Source organism: Nelumbo lutea, chromosome 1 (assembly GCF_056320005.1).
Source record: "Nelumbo lutea isolate HS-2025 chromosome 1, American lotus-T2T, whole genome shotgun sequence".
Taxonomy (NCBI): Eukaryota; Viridiplantae; Streptophyta; class Magnoliopsida; order Proteales; family Nelumbonaceae; genus Nelumbo; species Nelumbo lutea.
The window spans coordinates 124,738,216-124,755,930 of NC_142684.1; the positions used below are offsets into that span (position 1 = coordinate 124,738,216).

Sequence of the window (17,715 nt, forward strand, 5' to 3'; positions counted from 1 at the left end):
TATGAACCTATATGATTTGTTCTTATGTGTTTTATTTCAGGTTTGCCTTGGTTGTATAGAAACAACCAAACAATAGGGAATATATTAAACAACCTTAAAGAAGGTTGTTGATTCACTTGATTGTAAGAAAAAAAGAATGAAGTTAAAATGAGTTATGTGATGTCCATTTGAATAATTTTTTTTATTTAAGAATGTAAAATTGTGTTTATTTAAATAGAGGAAAAAAAACATCTGAATTAAAATAGATAATGTAGGGAAAAATTTTAATTTCTTTTATTAGGTCGGGCTTCGGGCTTTTTATCAGGGCCGGGCTCGGGCCCAAGTTCTGAGCCCATTGGTCGGGCCAGGCTCGGGCTCGGGCCTATTATTTTTCCGTTAATGAACACTAAAAGTCTGACCCAAGCCCGGCCTGGCCTGGCCCATGAACAGGTCTAATATCAAATATAGTCGAATGGCAAAACAGGGTTCGACTTTGATGATGATGATGATAGGCGACGACCGACCATGCTATCATTGCCTACCCTTTTAAGTTGGCAATTACTATGAAATGGGATTAAGTCAGTGCAAAGCCTATTCAAACAATCATCATAGCTTTGTATTGGGATTATTTTCCCATGAAATAAAGTATAGAAGTGCGGAGATATTCCTCATGCAAAACTGTAAAGACTGTTCGAGTAGTGATCAAAAGGGTCTTGCATTGACTGAAGCCAATCTTAATTATGGCAATTGCTACATTTCTTTTGTTTGTCTGAATTTTCATTTGTCAAGCCAAGAAATGACAACATGACAGGTGCTCATCACTAAATTGGTTTCGTTGGTGTGGCAACCATCTTTCTTAAAGAATAACTTTGGATTAACTACTCTGTAGTTCTGAATGACAGCCCCCATAGTCTAGTAATAGCCTCCCCTATAAACTAATTTTTCCTTTTTTTTTCCACCACGATATAATTATCATCCATCGTCACTAAGTAAAGGGGTTAGTTATGAAGTAAATTATACAGAGTAATAAAATGCATAGTGATGAACATGAAAAGTCGTTGACTAGATGTAACAAGTGTTCTCTCTGTCACGCCATCAAGTGCCATCCATCGTGCCTATAGCAGCCACTCTAGAGTCCAAGTGTGTGTCATGGGTGGGCTATGCATGTAGTTTTGTATGGGGGATTGCCAATTGCATTATTGTAATATTGTAGTATGATCTTTCATCTTTTCAATGTTTCTTATTGTCACTCCCCCAAAAGCTTAACGTACTCTTTGAGGGGAGTTAGGTAGTCGAGTGAGTCATGAGCATGTAAAGATTAAGCAAGAGATCCCCTCGACACTGAACTGTGTGCTTATGCTTGCCATCCATTAATGCAATACAAATAGCCTTTTGCTAATTCGTGTGCCATCTTTGTTGCCTTTTCTTGTATTGTTGCTTGTTGTTTAGGCTTACTGGTTGCATTCGAGTGCCGCACAGGGTTCCAACGACTATCCCCGTGACAGTTGGTATCAGAGCAGGAGCTCCTACACACACTTTGGACCTTATCTTCGTCCCCACATCAACACAATGAAGAGCAACCGTGGCATTGCTGATGACACACCACATGGGTGGATCCAAGCCCACGACACTGATGAAGCTCCACTTGACGAACCTACCAAGACACAAACCCCGAAGGGCCGCACAACTAAAGCTAGCAAGCACAACAAACCAGTCGACCAACTAGCTACTGTGGACATGCACCTCCTACGTTGCGAGGTGACAGTGGGGGAAACCCGAGATCGGGTTGATGAACTCCACCTCAACCTAGAGACGGTTGAGAATGCAGTGGTGGAACTAGAAGGACGTTTCAATGGCGCCTTCAGAGACATGCACACCACCATACAGAATTCGGGAGTTGGGCCTTCCTAAAGCAACCTACAGGAATTGCTAGACAGATTTCAAGCGCAATTGGATGAGATGAGAGATGAGATGACTCTCCTAAAGAGGGCGGTGGCCAACGCACCTAGCACTCCCTCCACCCTAGCTTCCATGAAGATCAAGATCCGAGAGCCAACACCTTACTCGAGTGCTCGGGATGCTAGGGAGCTTGACAACTTCTTGTGGCAATTGGAGCAATATTTCTCCACCACTGGCATCATCGACAACCAAACTCATGTATGTACAGCTGCTACGTATTTGATTGATATCGTAATGTTATGGAGGCGTAGGTGTTGCCAAGACATTGAACGTGGAAACCGCACCATCAACACCTGGGTGGGATTCAAGCGTGAGATCAAGCGTCAGTTCTGCCCAAAAAATGTGGAGTACCTGGTGCGCTGAAGAATGAAGAATCTCAGACATCAAGAATCACTACATGACTATGTCAATGAGTTTTCAGCCTTGACTCTAGAGATCTCTGACATGTCGGACAAGGATCTCCTGTTCAATTTCATGGACGGTCTCAAGCCATGGGCTGAGCTCGAACTCCAGTGACGCGGGGTTGAGGACCTTTCCACCGCCATGGCCGTAGCTGAGCAGTTTGTTGATCTGAGAACACCCAAGGAAGAGGTGCAAAGACCATCCAGCCCATGTACCACGACTTTGAGTGGGGGAGATCAACAATCAACCTCTACAAAGGAGAAGCCAGTGCCTGCGAACAAGCCCTATAATTACCAACAAGGGAAGAAGCCACAAGGAGGCCCAAGCAATCAGGGCCACCAAGCCACTAGGAGACCTCCTCCTGTACCTTGTTACATTTGCAATGGGAAGCATTGGACGAGTGACTGTCCAACCCGAAAGAAAATAACTTCCCTCATCGCCAAAGTCAGCGATAGTGAAGAGAGCGATGAGGAGAAACCCACTGTGGCACCAAGAGTAGGCACCCTCCAGCTCATCAATGCCATGGTCAAAAGAGAGGCCACATCCAAGCGGCCCACCAAAGCCCACAAGGGGCTGAATTATGTAGACATCACCCTTGGCGGGAGGCCGACCCAAGCCTTGGTGGACACTGGGGCCACCCACAACTTCATTTCGCTTGCGGAAGCAAAGTGACTTGGCTTGACCACCACCAAACAAACTAGGTGGGTCAAGGCTGTCAACTCCAGGGTGAAAGTAGTAGAAAGCATGGCCCGTGGAGTAGAACTCCGAGTTGGACCAAGGAAATGACCCATCAATCTATTTGTAGTTCCCTTGGATGATTTTCAGGTTGTTCTTGGAGTGGAGTTCCTCAAGCAGACGGAAGCAGCACTTATGCCACACATCAGCATCTTGCTTATTCTGGATGAACACTCCCCTTGCATGGTTCCTGTCTCATCAGCCTTGCAGATACTTGGGAAGCAACTTTCAGTCTTACAGTTGTACCAAGAAACCAGCAACCATGAAGAGAGCACCGCGTCAACAAGGAAGAACCCCTGTCAAGTACATCACATCGACACTGGAACTAGTTGGGAAGTTGTCACCAGGAAGAAGTCACCCCCAAGATAGTTCCATTACCAGTGCCAATGCCAATGCCAGTGCCCAAGTCAGCACCAACATCGGCATCAGCATCAGCTTCAACACCAACCACATCAGCGGAAGTCGACTTCACAGCAGAAGCCACAAGCGCCTGTAACTGATGGGCCCAACAGAAAACCCAAGGCCATGTCAAACCTTGCCCACATCTACTACCACAACCAATGGGGAGAGCGAGTGCCACCCAAGCCATTTAGGAACCACCTTCACATCATCCCTCAGGCTAAATCCAGTAGTAGCCCTGTGAGTCAACCTTGGGGAAAAATGAATGGGAACCAACACCCTAACAATCCAAAATATCATTTTGACCTAGCCCTGGCCGCAAACCTTCCTAACACCAAGCTAGAGCAACAACCAAAATCCTACCTTGAAGCAGCCAGGCAAGGACTTACCGTAGAGACTAGCCATAGGTTTTCCCGCCATCCAGAACACATTGAAGACTTCCACTACTCATCATGCCCGGGCCTTGGAAGAGATAAACTTCATGGAGCAGCTGAAGAACCTTCCTTCATCAACAGCAGATTTGAGCCTCAAGCGAAAGCTAGTCTTTGAAGACGAAGACTGAATTGAGTGGGGGAGATTGTAACAAGTGTTCTCTCTTCCATGCCATCAAGTGCCATCCATCGTGCCTATAGCAACCACTCCAGTGTCCAAGTGTGTGTCATGGGTGGGCTATGCATGTACTTTTGTGTGGGGGGTTGCCAATGGCATTATTGTAATACTGTAGTATGATCTTTCATCTTTTTAATGTTTCTTATTGTCACTCCCCCAAAAGCTTAATGTACTCTTTGAGGGGAGGTAGGTAGTCGAGTGAGTCATGAGCATGTAAAAGTTAAGCATGAGATCCCCTCGACACTGAACTGTATGCTTATGCTTGCCATCCATTAATGCAATACAAGTAGCCTTTTGCTAATTCCTGTGCCATTTTTGCTGCATTTTCTTGTGTTGTTGCTTGTTGTTTAGGCTTACTCGTTGCATTCGAGTGCCGCATGGGATTCCAACGACTATCCCCGTGACATAGAGGCAGTTTGGAGGTTCGAGTAATCGCAAATAAAAATGAAAGGTTTATTGTTTATAAATTGAGTAGATCGAAATTTTGTCTACTTCTGTTTAGCCTACGAAAGATTTAGTAGCCAAAAGTTTGAAAGGTCAAAAAAACGTGAAAAATCCAATTTAAGCTAATTTTGGGAAGTTCTAAATAAAATTTTTTATATCTTTTACATTTTATTTTCGCACACACGAAAAGATATGTCAAACGTATTTCAGACTGCTCATATCTTTATACAAAAGATAAATGCGTCTTTTGAACTTCAATCCACCCCTAGGGTAGAGCTAAAATTTTAAGAGATAGACTGAATCCTACCCACGGACTAATAGACTAGGATACAATTCGGATTTCTGACGTGGATTATAATTCATTTATCCCTTAAAAATATCTAATGAATGTACTAACTTTTACATAGGTTTAGGGCGTTCGTGCAAGGGATTAACATCACAGAGGTGCTAGGCATCTGAAGATTAGGTGGGACACTTGGAATTGAAGAGAGACACGTATAGATCACTTGTGTACGACGTTATTCATGCGATGAAAAAGCCCGAGGCCCACTAATTGGATGGCCATGTGTGATGATGATGATGCTAACCGGGGTTGTCAGATGATCGTGAAGCTCTGGTGTGTTTAATGTGATTTCTCATGCATACAACTTAACTTGTTAACAGAATTACCATATACCCTTAGCCGTATAGCGGTTTAATCAAAATAGATACCAGGCCACCCGTGATGAGCCTAGTTCACCTGAGGTGAGCTGCCTTAATACGAGGTGAGCCCTAGCGGCTAAGGCAAGCTCCGTTGGTCCGAGGTGGCACCAATCGCCCCAAGGTGGGAGTTCGTAGGTGGAGGCATGTGTTCTTACAACTGCCGCATGTTTGGATTCCATTCGAGGTCACTTCTATGTTTGGCGTCAATTCGTGCCGCATATGTGTGGGTCGAAAGCATCTTTTTTTAGAAAATGGTGGTTTTTATTTGGAAATATTGGTATAAGGTAGGATGTTTTTCTGGAGCAATAACAACACCCTCTGATTGGTATTAGTGCTCCATATTTGTTGATTATTCATTAATGGAAATTCATATCATTGTCACATCTTGTCCTTATTGATAGCAACGAATTCTGATGTCATACAATCTACAAGTTCCCTCATGTCTGAGGCTTTGGACTCTGATTTGGATGTTTCCTGGTCAGGGCTGAGCTGTTATGTACTACAAGTAGAGAATTAGAGTGCCTAGGTGTCATTACCCTGGAAGGGCACTCCGATGCTTAAGTCAGAGAGTGTTTGAGAGTTTTTTGAGAAACTGAGAGAGCTTGAGAGTGTATGAATACACGTACCTTTTCAGGTAAAAATGAGTGTCTTTTATAGGCACCAGTTATCAAGGCCCTCTTATAACGGGCTGGAGTTTATTGGGGAACCGTTTCTGCTTTGTTGGGCGCGTTAATGTGTCAGTTGCAGGATCCGCGCGGGGGTTATGATCAGCCCAAGTGACTGAGGCGTGCGATGCGGTAGGCCGTTCTAACGCTCCAAGGATCTCGGCTTGGTGGCACACTATCGGAAATGGTTAACAAGCTCTTCCTCGTAGGTCGCCTTGGATTCCAATAGCTCGGCCTTGCCTAGGTGGAGATCGGCCTGGGTGAAATGCTCCAGTCTTCCTCGCAGGTCGCCATAATGGTCGAGATATCAATGCTCCTGGGATCTCGGCTTGGTGGCGTACTATCGGAAATGATTAATGGGCTCTTCCTCGCAGGTCTCCATAATGGTCGAGATATCAATGCTCCTGGGATCTCGGCTTGGTGGCGTACTATCGGAAATGATTAATGGGTTCTTCCTCGCAGGTCGCCATAATCCTAGAGGGTCTACTAAATTGGCCTTGCCGAGGTGAAGGTTGGCCTGGGCAAAATGCTCAAATCTAACTTGCCGAGCTGGTTTTGCTTACTCAACGCTGAAGTGTCATCCAAAGGCCATGTATCGCTATATAATTGAGAAAACCAAATTACCCCTCATCAAACTCTAAGAACATTCAATTTGGCGTTGCTCCAAACTATACCTTCTCAAGTTTTCGAGGCATAGCTTGCATGTTTTTTATGAAAAAATGGTTCCAAACATATTAATGTTTCTTGAAACACCGATTTTTACGACGTAGAGCTGATGTGTCACTGGGAACAACGGCACCAGTACCAAAAACCGCCTTAGATTATTCTTTTCTCCGGCCGATTCTAGTGGAGAGTGGAGACTTTAGATCCAATCCTGACTTCACCAGGGTTAGCGGCTTATGGGTTTAGTCGTTGTATTACTAGTTTTGTAATATAAGCATTTATGAATGAATTTCACCTTTATGACCCTTCCTGCTTTTTGTTAGTTCCGTTTGATTTTTTTTATGGGGAGGGGGTACCTGCACAAAACAGTTTTCCTCTGTTTTCTCTACATTCTTTAGAGAGAGAGAGATCAGAGGATATTTAACTTCGCATTTTATCTTTAAATTTTGCTCTTGAATTTCTTAATTAAAAGGCTATCCTAGAATCTAAATGGATTCTTAATTGTTTTCAGAGAAGTCTGAATCGTTTTCAGAATAAAATGCCGAGAATGAGAGGAAATGAAGGGCAGAAGGGAGGTAGGAGGAAAAGGAAAAGAAATAAAAAATTAACAATAGAGTTACAGAGTAGAAATCGATGGTTTTTAACTTTATCATCACATTGTACAACTCCCAAGAAAAGCATCCTTTCTTTTTCCTGGTTCTTTTTTTCTCCAAAGGACAATATTGAACAATAGAACTTAACCGGCTTTGTTTGATTGCCGGAAACCAAAAGCAGAATCATAAATATGTTAATATTAATTAAACAACTTTTGGGCGAACGATGAACCAAAGCTGTCGTTTCTTCCCTCTGCTCTTCAACCAATCACGTCCAACTAAAGGCAATAGGACTACCCAGAACGTGCTTCCCGTCCGACCACTCCAGACGAGCGAAGCTAGTCGTCCCTGATGGCATCGAACCCCCGCTGAACGTCACCGTATATGTTTTCTTTTCATTTGTTTGACTGAAGGCCAACGACTCTGGCTGGACCAAGATCTTTACCGACGCCACCTGCGATGTCGCAGACGCTTTATACGTCGCCGGAGTGCCCACGTTCGTCAGTGTCCGTGTATATTTCACTGTGGTGGTTGCAGCGGCAGTTCGTCCACTCTGTGCGGTGTCGAACGGGACGGCGAAGGAAGGGTAGTTGAGATCAGTGACGCTGTATTTCTTGGTGGCGTCGCAGGTGAAATTTCTCCTCGCTATGCTATTAATCTGCAGGGAGGTGTAATGTAATGCGCAAAGGAAATCTAGATAATCATCAACGGTGATGTCGTAGACGAGACCAGGATCCAGGGCAGATACGGGATCCACGTGGCCCGCACCGTGATCGAAGGGCGTTGATGCCCTTCCCGTGGCCACATCTTGTATCTTGATGCCGTTCTTGTACGTGATATAGGCCGTGGTCATAAGGGCAGACTTTATGGCCGCGGGGCTCCAGTCCGGGTGCGCAGCCTTGAGAAGAGCTGCGAGGCCGCTCACGTGCGGGCACGACATGGACGTACCTGATATTATGTTGAAGTTCACACGCCTCGAATCCATGGATAACCCAGTTGGACCTACCGCGCCAGACCAACCAGCTATTATGTTCACACCTGGCGCGATCAGATCGGGTTTGAGTATTTCCGGCGTAATCGCGTTCGGACCTCGGGAGCTAAAGGCTGCCACCACCGGTGATGGTTGAATCCCAACCTTTGTTCCTCCAAATAATATCGTAGCTGTCGGACTAGGGTCAGAGAAGAGGTAATTCTTTATCATATCTCCGGTTTTCTCACCCACTGCAGTCGCCGGCAACAGATGCGCATCGGCCACCAGTTCCTCCCCATTCGCGGCAGTATTCGCTAAAATCATGCCTACGCCACCGGCTTGTTTCACTACGAAGCCCTTTTGAACTCTAGCATTAATCCCCCGATCACACAATACAATCTTTCCGGCGACCTTCTCCGGTATTAAAGTACCAACCATGCAAAGATTCCCGTTTGTAACGTTAGTCGCGTTACCAGCGTAGATGAACTCTATTAAGGAATCTGGTAACGGTTTTCCACTATAAAGCGACACGCCGGAGAAGTTTTTTCCGTTTCCAAGGTTAACGTAAGCTGGAAAGTCGCGGTCCAATGTGCCCGCACCTACGGTTGTTATCCAAGGAGCTACATTCGACAAGCTGTAAGAATTCGGACCGGCGTTTCCGGCAGAGCAAGAGACGAGTATTCCTCGCTCCATAGCCGCAAATGCTCCGACGGCAACAGTATCCTTGTAATAATCAGCCATTCCGCCACCGAGAGACATGGATATAATGTTAACTCCGTCATCGATGGCCTTTTCCATCGCGGCCAAGATATCGGCGCTGAAGCAACCGCCAATCCAGCATACTTTGTAGACAGCAACTCTTGCACGTGTAGCCATCCCGCGTGCCGCCCCGGCAGCATAACCAAATAGACTGGCGCCGTCGACGACAGACCCAGCGGCCGTAGTCGATGTGTGGGTACCATGGCCATCGTCATCCCTCGGCGACTTAGATTCTTTGGTTTCATCGATGGGACCCAACGTGGCCTCATACCCTTTTGAGAAAAACCGCGCGCCGATTAGTTTCCGGTTGCAATTGGACGTGTTAAAATTCTTACCAACCTCACACTCGCCTTTCCAACCACTGGGGACGGGTCCGAGTCCCTTGTCGTCGAAGCTCAAGCTTTCGGGCCAGATACCTGTGTCTAAAACTCCGACGATCACCTCACTGGCTATGTCAGATTGGGGGAACAGTCCCTCGTTCTTATCTAGTCCCAGGAACTCTGGCGTCCGAGTAGTGTGAAGCTCGTATCTGACTTCAGGTAAGACAGAGAGAATCCCCGGTTGGGCCTCTAGTAATTTGGCTTCTTCGTCCGTCAGCCGAGTGGAGAAGCCGTGAATAACGTTGTCGTACGTATACAGCATTTCAGCAGAGTCGGAAACAGATTGCAGGGACGAGTCGTACCAGTGAGTGTGCTCGTCGAAACTCGCTGGCATTTGGAACTTGGCCATGTGAACGATGTAGGTCTTCTTTTGCTGCTGCTGCTGTTGCTTCCATATTGCTGCCACAGAGACATGGAAGAAACCCAGAAGCAGCAGGAGGAATAGAAACTTCGGCATCTTCATCTTCTCCCGCGCTCCCCGTGTATGAGAGAGATCAGGAAAGGGAATGGAGGAGGAAGCCTTTCGCAATGCTTTGCTCTTATAAATAAGTATCAAGAGATGGTAAATCGAGAGAGAGAGAGAGAGAGAGAGAGAGAGGGGCTGAGCTAACCAGAGGTGTGGGGACTGGGGACGGTGGATGGACGTTGTCCGTTTCCAGTCTTCGAATAATTGAGTTCAGAAATTTTTATTTTTTGGGTCAGACAAAAGTTTTTTCCGCTTTAGGGCTCGGGAGAGACACTAACACCAAAAATAAAAAGAAGGGTAGAGAGACTAGCTTCGCGGTACACCTCTCAGTCACGTGTTTATTCTCCAGATTCTCCCTCCTCTGGTCTCTGCTGATTTCGCGGTGTATATGGAACAAATCGTCATCTCCCGTCGAATTTATTCATTTTGGGTAACAACTAACGAGGGTTAAGTTGCAGTTATCCATATTTCTTGAATAAATTATAAAAAATGTTTTGGTAAGATAAAAATAATGTAAAATTGTATCTAATGTTTATAAAGAAAGGTAGCTTTATCAGTTAATTCCAAAGGGTATTTTGAATAAAAAATATATTTCCAATTTCCATCCTAACTAACAAGCATCCTCCAATGAGGTGAAAACAGTGTCGTCTACTCCTGCACTTCCACCGTCCCACTCCCACACTCCACTGCTCAATTTGGTAGACCCAGAAAATTGCAAGCCTACCTTCCTTACTCTCCATGTATAATCCCGATCGAACAGACAACTTATGGGATACACCAACCGAGTATCTGATATATCACCACCCAGAATGGAAATGGAAGTAGTAAGTACCAAATTACCAATTCCAATTCTTTTTGCTTGGAAAGCGCACAATACCAAAATAAAGACAAAGTGGGGATTTGAAGATGGCGATCCCAAATCTTATTTTCTCTTTCATATCAGTCACGGGCGTATTTGTTATATATATATATATACTATTTGGACATGGTGTAGGAACTAGGGAGATTGGAAACTAATAGTACATGAACTTTTATGAGTCTTTGAATTTGTATACGAGTTCGTCTCGTCTCTTTTCTCCGCACAATGAGTGAGGCAGAGAGAGAGAGAGGCATGCATGAGCCATGAGGGTAATAGGACTGGACTAATTAGATGACTTCATGGAGGATTGGAGTTTCTTGCAATAGATTGTATCCTCTGCATTCTGCAACTGAATTGTCTTTGTTCGTTTAATCAAAGCAAGCTTAATAATCAATATATTATAAAATATATATATATATATATATATATATATATATATATATATATATATATAAATATACAATAAAAATTTATTAATATATAAAATATTATATTTTAAATAATAAATAATATATAATATATTATAAATATACATATTATATATAATGCATATTTATTAATTTATAATATATATGATGCGGCATGATTCGGACACTCCTATCTGGCTGCTGACTGGCTCCTTGTCGGCAACGGACGACACCTGAGAAGACGAAGAATAAGGATTCTTGGAGATTTGCCCGACGGGAATACTCCAAAGCTTAAGTTAAAACGCTGGAGAGGGAGAAAAGAGTGTAAAAGGCTAAGAGTGTAGGTTGCACTAGATCACAGTGCTCTTGAGGTTAGCTCATGAGCAAGTAAGATAATTCAATTTCAGATGAAATTTCCAGAGTGAGTGAATGTGTCTCTCCCCTTCGCCTAAAAGGCTTTTGTAGGGGCGTTCTTGTCAAATCGGGCATAACCGCCACTAGGCTCCTGTCGTAGTCGTTACCTGCTAGTTCTGTGCAGGTGATCATTACAATGTACTACCCGCTTGGGTGAGTGACACGTCCCGAAGGGACAGGCACACCACCGTCAGTCGAGAGACGTGGGTGCAAACTGTCAAATGGGCAGAGACTATGCGGTCAACCAAGAGACGCGGTGCAGTCTGACGGGTACGGCCTTATCAAATAGAAGCTTCCTGAGAGCGTCGCGTTGCCTAGTTGTGAGCTATTTTATAGCAAGCAACCCTGTCGCATAGCAAGCTATCCGCGAGCTACTTTGTAGCGAGCTCCTAGGGATACTTCGAGGTGGCCCTCATCAAGGTTGGTCTTTGGGGCAGTTCTTCTACCCAGGTGCTGGAGCGAGCTGGTTTCCCTAACTCGCGAGCTGAAATAGTCTTGGAGTATTCCCTTCTTAGTAGCTTGGGGGACCTGGAGCTCGCGTTGTAGCGAGCTCCCCCTATAGTAAGCTATGACGTAGCGAGCTGCTCTACAGGCTCGTTACTTAGTTGTGGTTAGGCCATGATGTTGAGTTGTTGCTCCTGCTAGTCAAGTCCACGTGTCATCGTCTCAGTAGATCGGATCAAATCATCCTCCATCAATTGCCCCCCACTCCTCGGGCTAAGAGTGTTGCCTTAGCGTGAGGAGTTCATTAAGTGTGAGGGGTTGATTTGACCGAAATTCAAACTTGATTGACTGCTCATATTAAATGCGTGCACGGGAATCAAGGGATTTCTGACTTTTTGAATATTGAAAACGCACTGGAGCGGTTCTTAACTCTGGATGTCGTGCAACCGCCATTACCTTAATCATGGGAGACATGCAACCAGTCACATTTCAGTTTCAGAAAGCATGCGGTTAGCCTGACTGCAAACCGTCAGATCTGCCTCAATCTGGGCCGTTGATTCGGAGGCATAGTGACTATAAATAAGAGGCCCCCCTAGGCCTCATTTCCTTTCATGCTATCTTGTTGTCATTGGATTCTGAGGTTGCACATCCATCTAGTCTACCCGAGCTCTTCCGTTCACTCAGTTTTGTCTTTTTCAGTGAGTCTCAATCACTGTCAATCATGTCTAGGTATCCGTACCATACTTATTACCGGGATGGTAATCAGGACGACGACGCTACCTTGAGCTCAGGGGGAGCTTGGGAGCAGGTTTTGGAGGCTTGGGAGACCTCCGGTGATGTGGCCTCTACTTCTCGGGGGTGGGAGCCTGACACCTTCGGTCCTTCCTCTATGACGGCGGAGAGACTCAGGTCTCTAATCTGCTTTTTCACCTCCCTAGGGTCCTCGTCTACAGTCTCCCCACTGGTAACTTCCCTTGGGAACATGGTCCCAATGATATAGTTATTTTTCAGGAATAGCTCGAGGTTGGCCTGTGTCTTCCCCTGCACCCCCTAATAGTGGAGGTGCTAAACCACTTTAATGTTTACCATCAATCAGCTTCATCCCAATGCTATTCGGAACATGGTTGGGACCATTTATTTGTGTTATGAGTAGTGTCTCCCCTTGAAACTTGACAGTTTTGCTTCTATTCTCTGTATCAAAAATGCCACTCCCGGAGTTCCTCCGGAAAGGAGTTTTTACTACCTCTCTCCCCGCTGCAGCTATAAGCTCTTGTATGAGCTACCAAACAAGATTCCCGCCTGGAAGCGGGATTATTTTGTGGTCCGTAACCCTGAGGGGTGGCCCTTCCCAACTTCTTGGAGGGGTGCCATCTAGGACCCTAGGGCCGAGATGGACCCTGAAATTCGGAAAATGATGCTGTCTTGGGCATCGGTAGGCTTCCTCTGTTCGGACTACTTGACCGAGGAGAAGCTCGCACAGGCTGGCTTGAGCCCGGGTAGGTTGCCTTTTTAAGTCGCATAATGCCTTGTAACAATATTGTGTATACATACATTTTGTTTTCTTACCGAACTAATATCTTGTAGTTTTTGGCAGCCATCATGTCTACTGTTGATGCGAGTCGCCTTCTCTCAAGCAACCAGAAGCGCAAAGTGAAGAGATTGTGTCCTGACCGGACTTCCACATCTGGGGGTACTGAGTTCGGGTCTGCGAATCTAGACTTTACTTCTCCACCGCCCGAAGTTCTGTTGCCTCCATCTGAAGGAGGTGCTGACAGAGTTGGCCTCGAGGAGGGCGAGCTCCCACAGCAAGGGGTGCTTCCTCCTGGTCCTTCTCATCCGTTTCCCTACCCGTGACTCCTAGTGGGGAACTGAGAGGGTGTTAATGATTATGTTGTGGCCAGACAGAAGAGCCGAAGGGCGATCTACAATGAGGAGATCGCTAAGTGGGGGGAGATGGAGCCCGGGGAGTTTGCCATGCTTGCCTCCTCTCACTGTATGGTGGTAAGTGGTCCTTCCCCTCTCCTCACTTTTTGCTTCCTTTTGGTGTCTTCTGACCTTACTCTCTTGTTGACAGGTGAACTCCACCATCCACGCCATGGCCCTCTAGATGAACATCCACTCCGATGACGCTTGCAATCAGAGGGTCATCGTTCAGAAGCTCTAGGGCGAGCTCGACTGGACCCAGGGTGAGCTCCTTTACACTCGCAAGGGGAGCGAGTCCCAGGAGCAGCTCGTTTAGGACCAGGAGGCACAGATCGCCAGGCTTTCCGAGGAGAGCGCACGCTATAGGGAGGAATCGTCGAGGGTGGCCGCGGAGAGGGCGCCAACAAGTTTGGGACTTGGAGTCTACACTTCTGGACCAAACTCGAAACTTTGATACCATGGTGGAGGCCGAGCGGGAGAGGGCGGTCTGGGACTTCAAGGACTCCTAGGAGTATCCTGACCTCCAAGTGGAGTATGGCTCGAGCTCATACCGCTCCGAATTCAAGCTCTGCCGTTGGTTGGTCCGAAAGAAATTCTCTGGGCTCAACCTTGACAACATCACAATGAAGGGCCTGGCTCCCGAGACGGCGGACCGGGCAAAGGAGGAAGAGCCTGACTCCCCGGAGGACGAGGACGAGGACGAGGTGGAGGAGGTGGACCCCTGAGGCTGGCGGCTCTTCTTTTCTGTTCTTCTGATTGCTAGTGGCTCCCGGGTGCCAGAACCCGATCTTGAAAAGGTCTTCTTGGGCGGTGTGCCCTTTTACATCTCTTGTTGAACTTTCTCGAGCTGTTTAGCTCGTTTATTTTTTTTTAATATGGCAATGAAATTTCTTTTTTCTTCAAAGTATGGTGTGCTCCCTTTACTTTTTGCCAAAGCGATCTCATCACCCGAGCCATTGGAACTGCATACCTGAAGTAGGATTTTTCGGTAATCGTTATCTCGGGCTACCCTTAACATGTAAGGCATCTCTATGGTATACCGCGAAGCGATTACTATGTATGCCCGAACTATACATTTGTTGGTTATTCCTCAGTTCAACCAACGTACTGAGACAAGCTATGCTTCGTAAGGTTTAAACCTGAGCTGCTTACGCCTCTGATAATTTCATACTTTGCCTTCACCACTGAAGTGGCTAAGTCTTTCTTGATGCCGATGTCTTTGTTAGCTTGGTGTTCGAGCCCTTAGCCTGAGGGGGTGACTTATAGTGTGCCCTTGAAATTTGCCCATGCCATGGAGGCAACTAGGTCTTATTGTGCCGAGGTTGTGTTATCTCAGTGATCTGGCCCTTGGGCTCTGGGAGTGACTCATGGTCTACTTAGTAGTTTGTCCATGTCATAGAGGTGATCGGGTCTTGTCGTGCCGAGGTCGTGTTAGCTCAACGTTCTGCCCCTTAGGCTCTGGGAGTGACTCACGGTCTACTCAGTAGTTACAGGTAATATTACCTGAAGTTGACAATATTCAATGCCCGAGGTACTTGTCTCCCTTCAAGGGTTTTGAGCTCGTATGTTCCTTCCCCGAGCACCCGTTTCACTCGGTAAGGTCCTTCCCAATTCGGTCTGAGCTTGCCAGTGCCGGGCTCAGGTACCATAACTTTACGAAGAACCAAGTCTCTGACGCGGAGATTCTACTTCTTAACTCTGGCGTTATAGTACCGAGCTACTCTTTGCTGGTAGGTTGTAGTCCTGATATATGCGAGGTCCCTTGCTTCGTCAAGTAGGTCGAGGTTGGTACGTAGCTCATCTTCATTTGCCTTGTCGTCATATGCTTCCAGTCATAGCGAGGGGACCTCGATCTCAGCTAGGATGATTGCCTCGGTGCCGTAGGTGAGGTTGAAGGGAGTCTCTCCTATGGTGGTCTTCTCTGTAGTTCGGTAAGCCCATAGAACACTGGGTAGCTCGTCCGCCCATAGTCCTTAAGTTCGGTCTAGTCGTGCATTCATTCCGCGGAGTATAGCTCTGTTCGTGACTTCTACTTGCCCGTTTGCTTGAGGGTGTGCGATTGAAGTGAAGTTCTATCGGATCCCCATGTCTTGGCACCAGTTCTAGAATTTGATGTCCTCGAACTGCTTACCGTTATCATAAATCAATACCCGATGTAACCCGAAAAGGCACACTATGTTGTTCCAAAAGAAGTTCTGAATGTTTCGGGTTGTGATTGTTACAAGAGGTTCAGCTTCTACCCACTTGGTGAAATAATCCACTGCGATCACTAAAAACTTCCTCTGGCCTGTTGCTGGTGGAAGCGGTCCAAGTATATCGATGCCCCATTACGCGAAAGGCCAAGGGCTAGTGAGATACTTGAGATCGACAGCGGGCTGATGGTGGATGTTGGCACATCTCTAGCACTTATCACACTTTCTAACGAGCTCAATAGCTTCTGCTTTCATCGTTGGCCAGTAGTATCCTTGTCGTAGTGCTTTTTGGGTGAGGGCCCTACCCCCAAAGTGTCTGCCGCACAGGCCCTCATGAGTGTCGTGGAGTACGAGCTTGGCTTCGGAAGGTCCCAAGCAGCGCAAGTAGGGGAGCATGTAGGATCTTTGGTACAGTCGTTCGTCTATCATGGCGTATTTGGCCACCTGACGCTCTACCCTTTTGGTGGCATTGCGATCTACAGGGAGGGTCCCATGTAGCAAGAAGCTCGCGAGTGGGTTAATCTAGCTCGGTTCTGCTTGAACGACAGGAGCGACCTCCTCTGCCCTCCCGAGAATGCTAGGCCGAGATAAGTTCTCTATGTACACGGTTCTCATGGTGTTATCACTAGTGCTAGCTAACCGGGACAGGGCGTCGGCCTCAGTGTTCTCAACCCTCAAGACTTGCTTGATGAAGTGTGACTGGAAGTTGGGTAGAGCCTCACTTACTTTGGCTAGGTAGGCAATCATAGTCGATTCATGAGCTTCATATTCTCTTGTGACCTGATTGACCACGAGTTGGGAGTTGATGTAGATGATAATGTGCTTGACTTTCATTTCTTTGGCTAGAGCTAGCCCTGTTATCAACGCTTCGTACTCTGCTTCATTGTTGGATGCCGCAAATTCAAAGCGTAGTGTGTACTCCAGTTTCGTGCCACTTGGGCCATGCAAAACTATTCCGGCTCCGTTGCTTTGCTGGTTCGAGGAGCCATCTACGTGAAGGATCCAGAGCTCCTCATCCCAGTTTGCTCTTGGTCTAACTAGGAGAGATGTCGCACTGGCTACTACCTCACGGTGCTCAGACTCAACCGGCCTGGGAGCTTCGGGCTCACCCGAGCTGGGGGCCTCGTGCTCAACCGGCCTAGGGACTTCAGAGCTGAAAGTGCACTCCGCAATGATATCTGCTAAGGCTTGGGCCTTAATAGCAGTTTGCGGCTTATATTGGAGGTTGTACTCGCTGAGCTCAACGGCCCACTTCGTCAGTCGACTAGAAACCTCAGGCTTGAGTAAGACTTGCCTCAGAGGTTTGTTGGTGAGGACGATAATAGTATGAGCCTGAAAGTACGGGTGGAGCTTTCGGGCTGCAATGACTAGTGCATACGCCAACTTTTCTATCTCTGGATATCTCATTTTTGCTCCCTGCAAAACTTTACTAACATAGTAGATAGGTCGTTGGACCCGACCTACTTCCTTTATTAGTTCTGAGCTGACCACTTCATCACTTGTTGAGAGGTACAACTCTAAAACATCACCCTCTTCGAGCTGAGTTAAGACCGGTATGCCAGCGAGGTACTTTTTGAGCTCGTCGAATGTGAGCTGACAATCTTGGGTCCATTCAAATCCTTTGCTTTTAATTGCCTTAAATAAAGGTAGGCAGCGATCTGCCGATTTGGACATGAAGCGGCTCAAGGCAGCTATTCGTCCATTCAACCTCTGAACCTCCTTCATTTTTCAGGGTGGTCTCATATCTGAGA

The 17,715-nt window shown here is 46.5% G+C and overlaps 1 pseudogene across 1 annotated transcript; it reads right to left on the bottom strand.

The window, feature by feature from the left end:
- Positions 1–7,173: 7,173 nt before the first annotated feature.
- On the bottom strand, positions 7,174–10,228 carry LOC148877338 (subtilisin-like protease SBT1.7 pseudogene; annotated as a pseudogene). Its single transcript, XR_016113007.1, has one exon. The product of XR_016113007.1 is annotated as a subtilisin-like protease SBT1.7 pseudogene (transcript).
- Between the last annotated feature and the right edge of the window lie 7,487 nt (positions 10,229–17,715).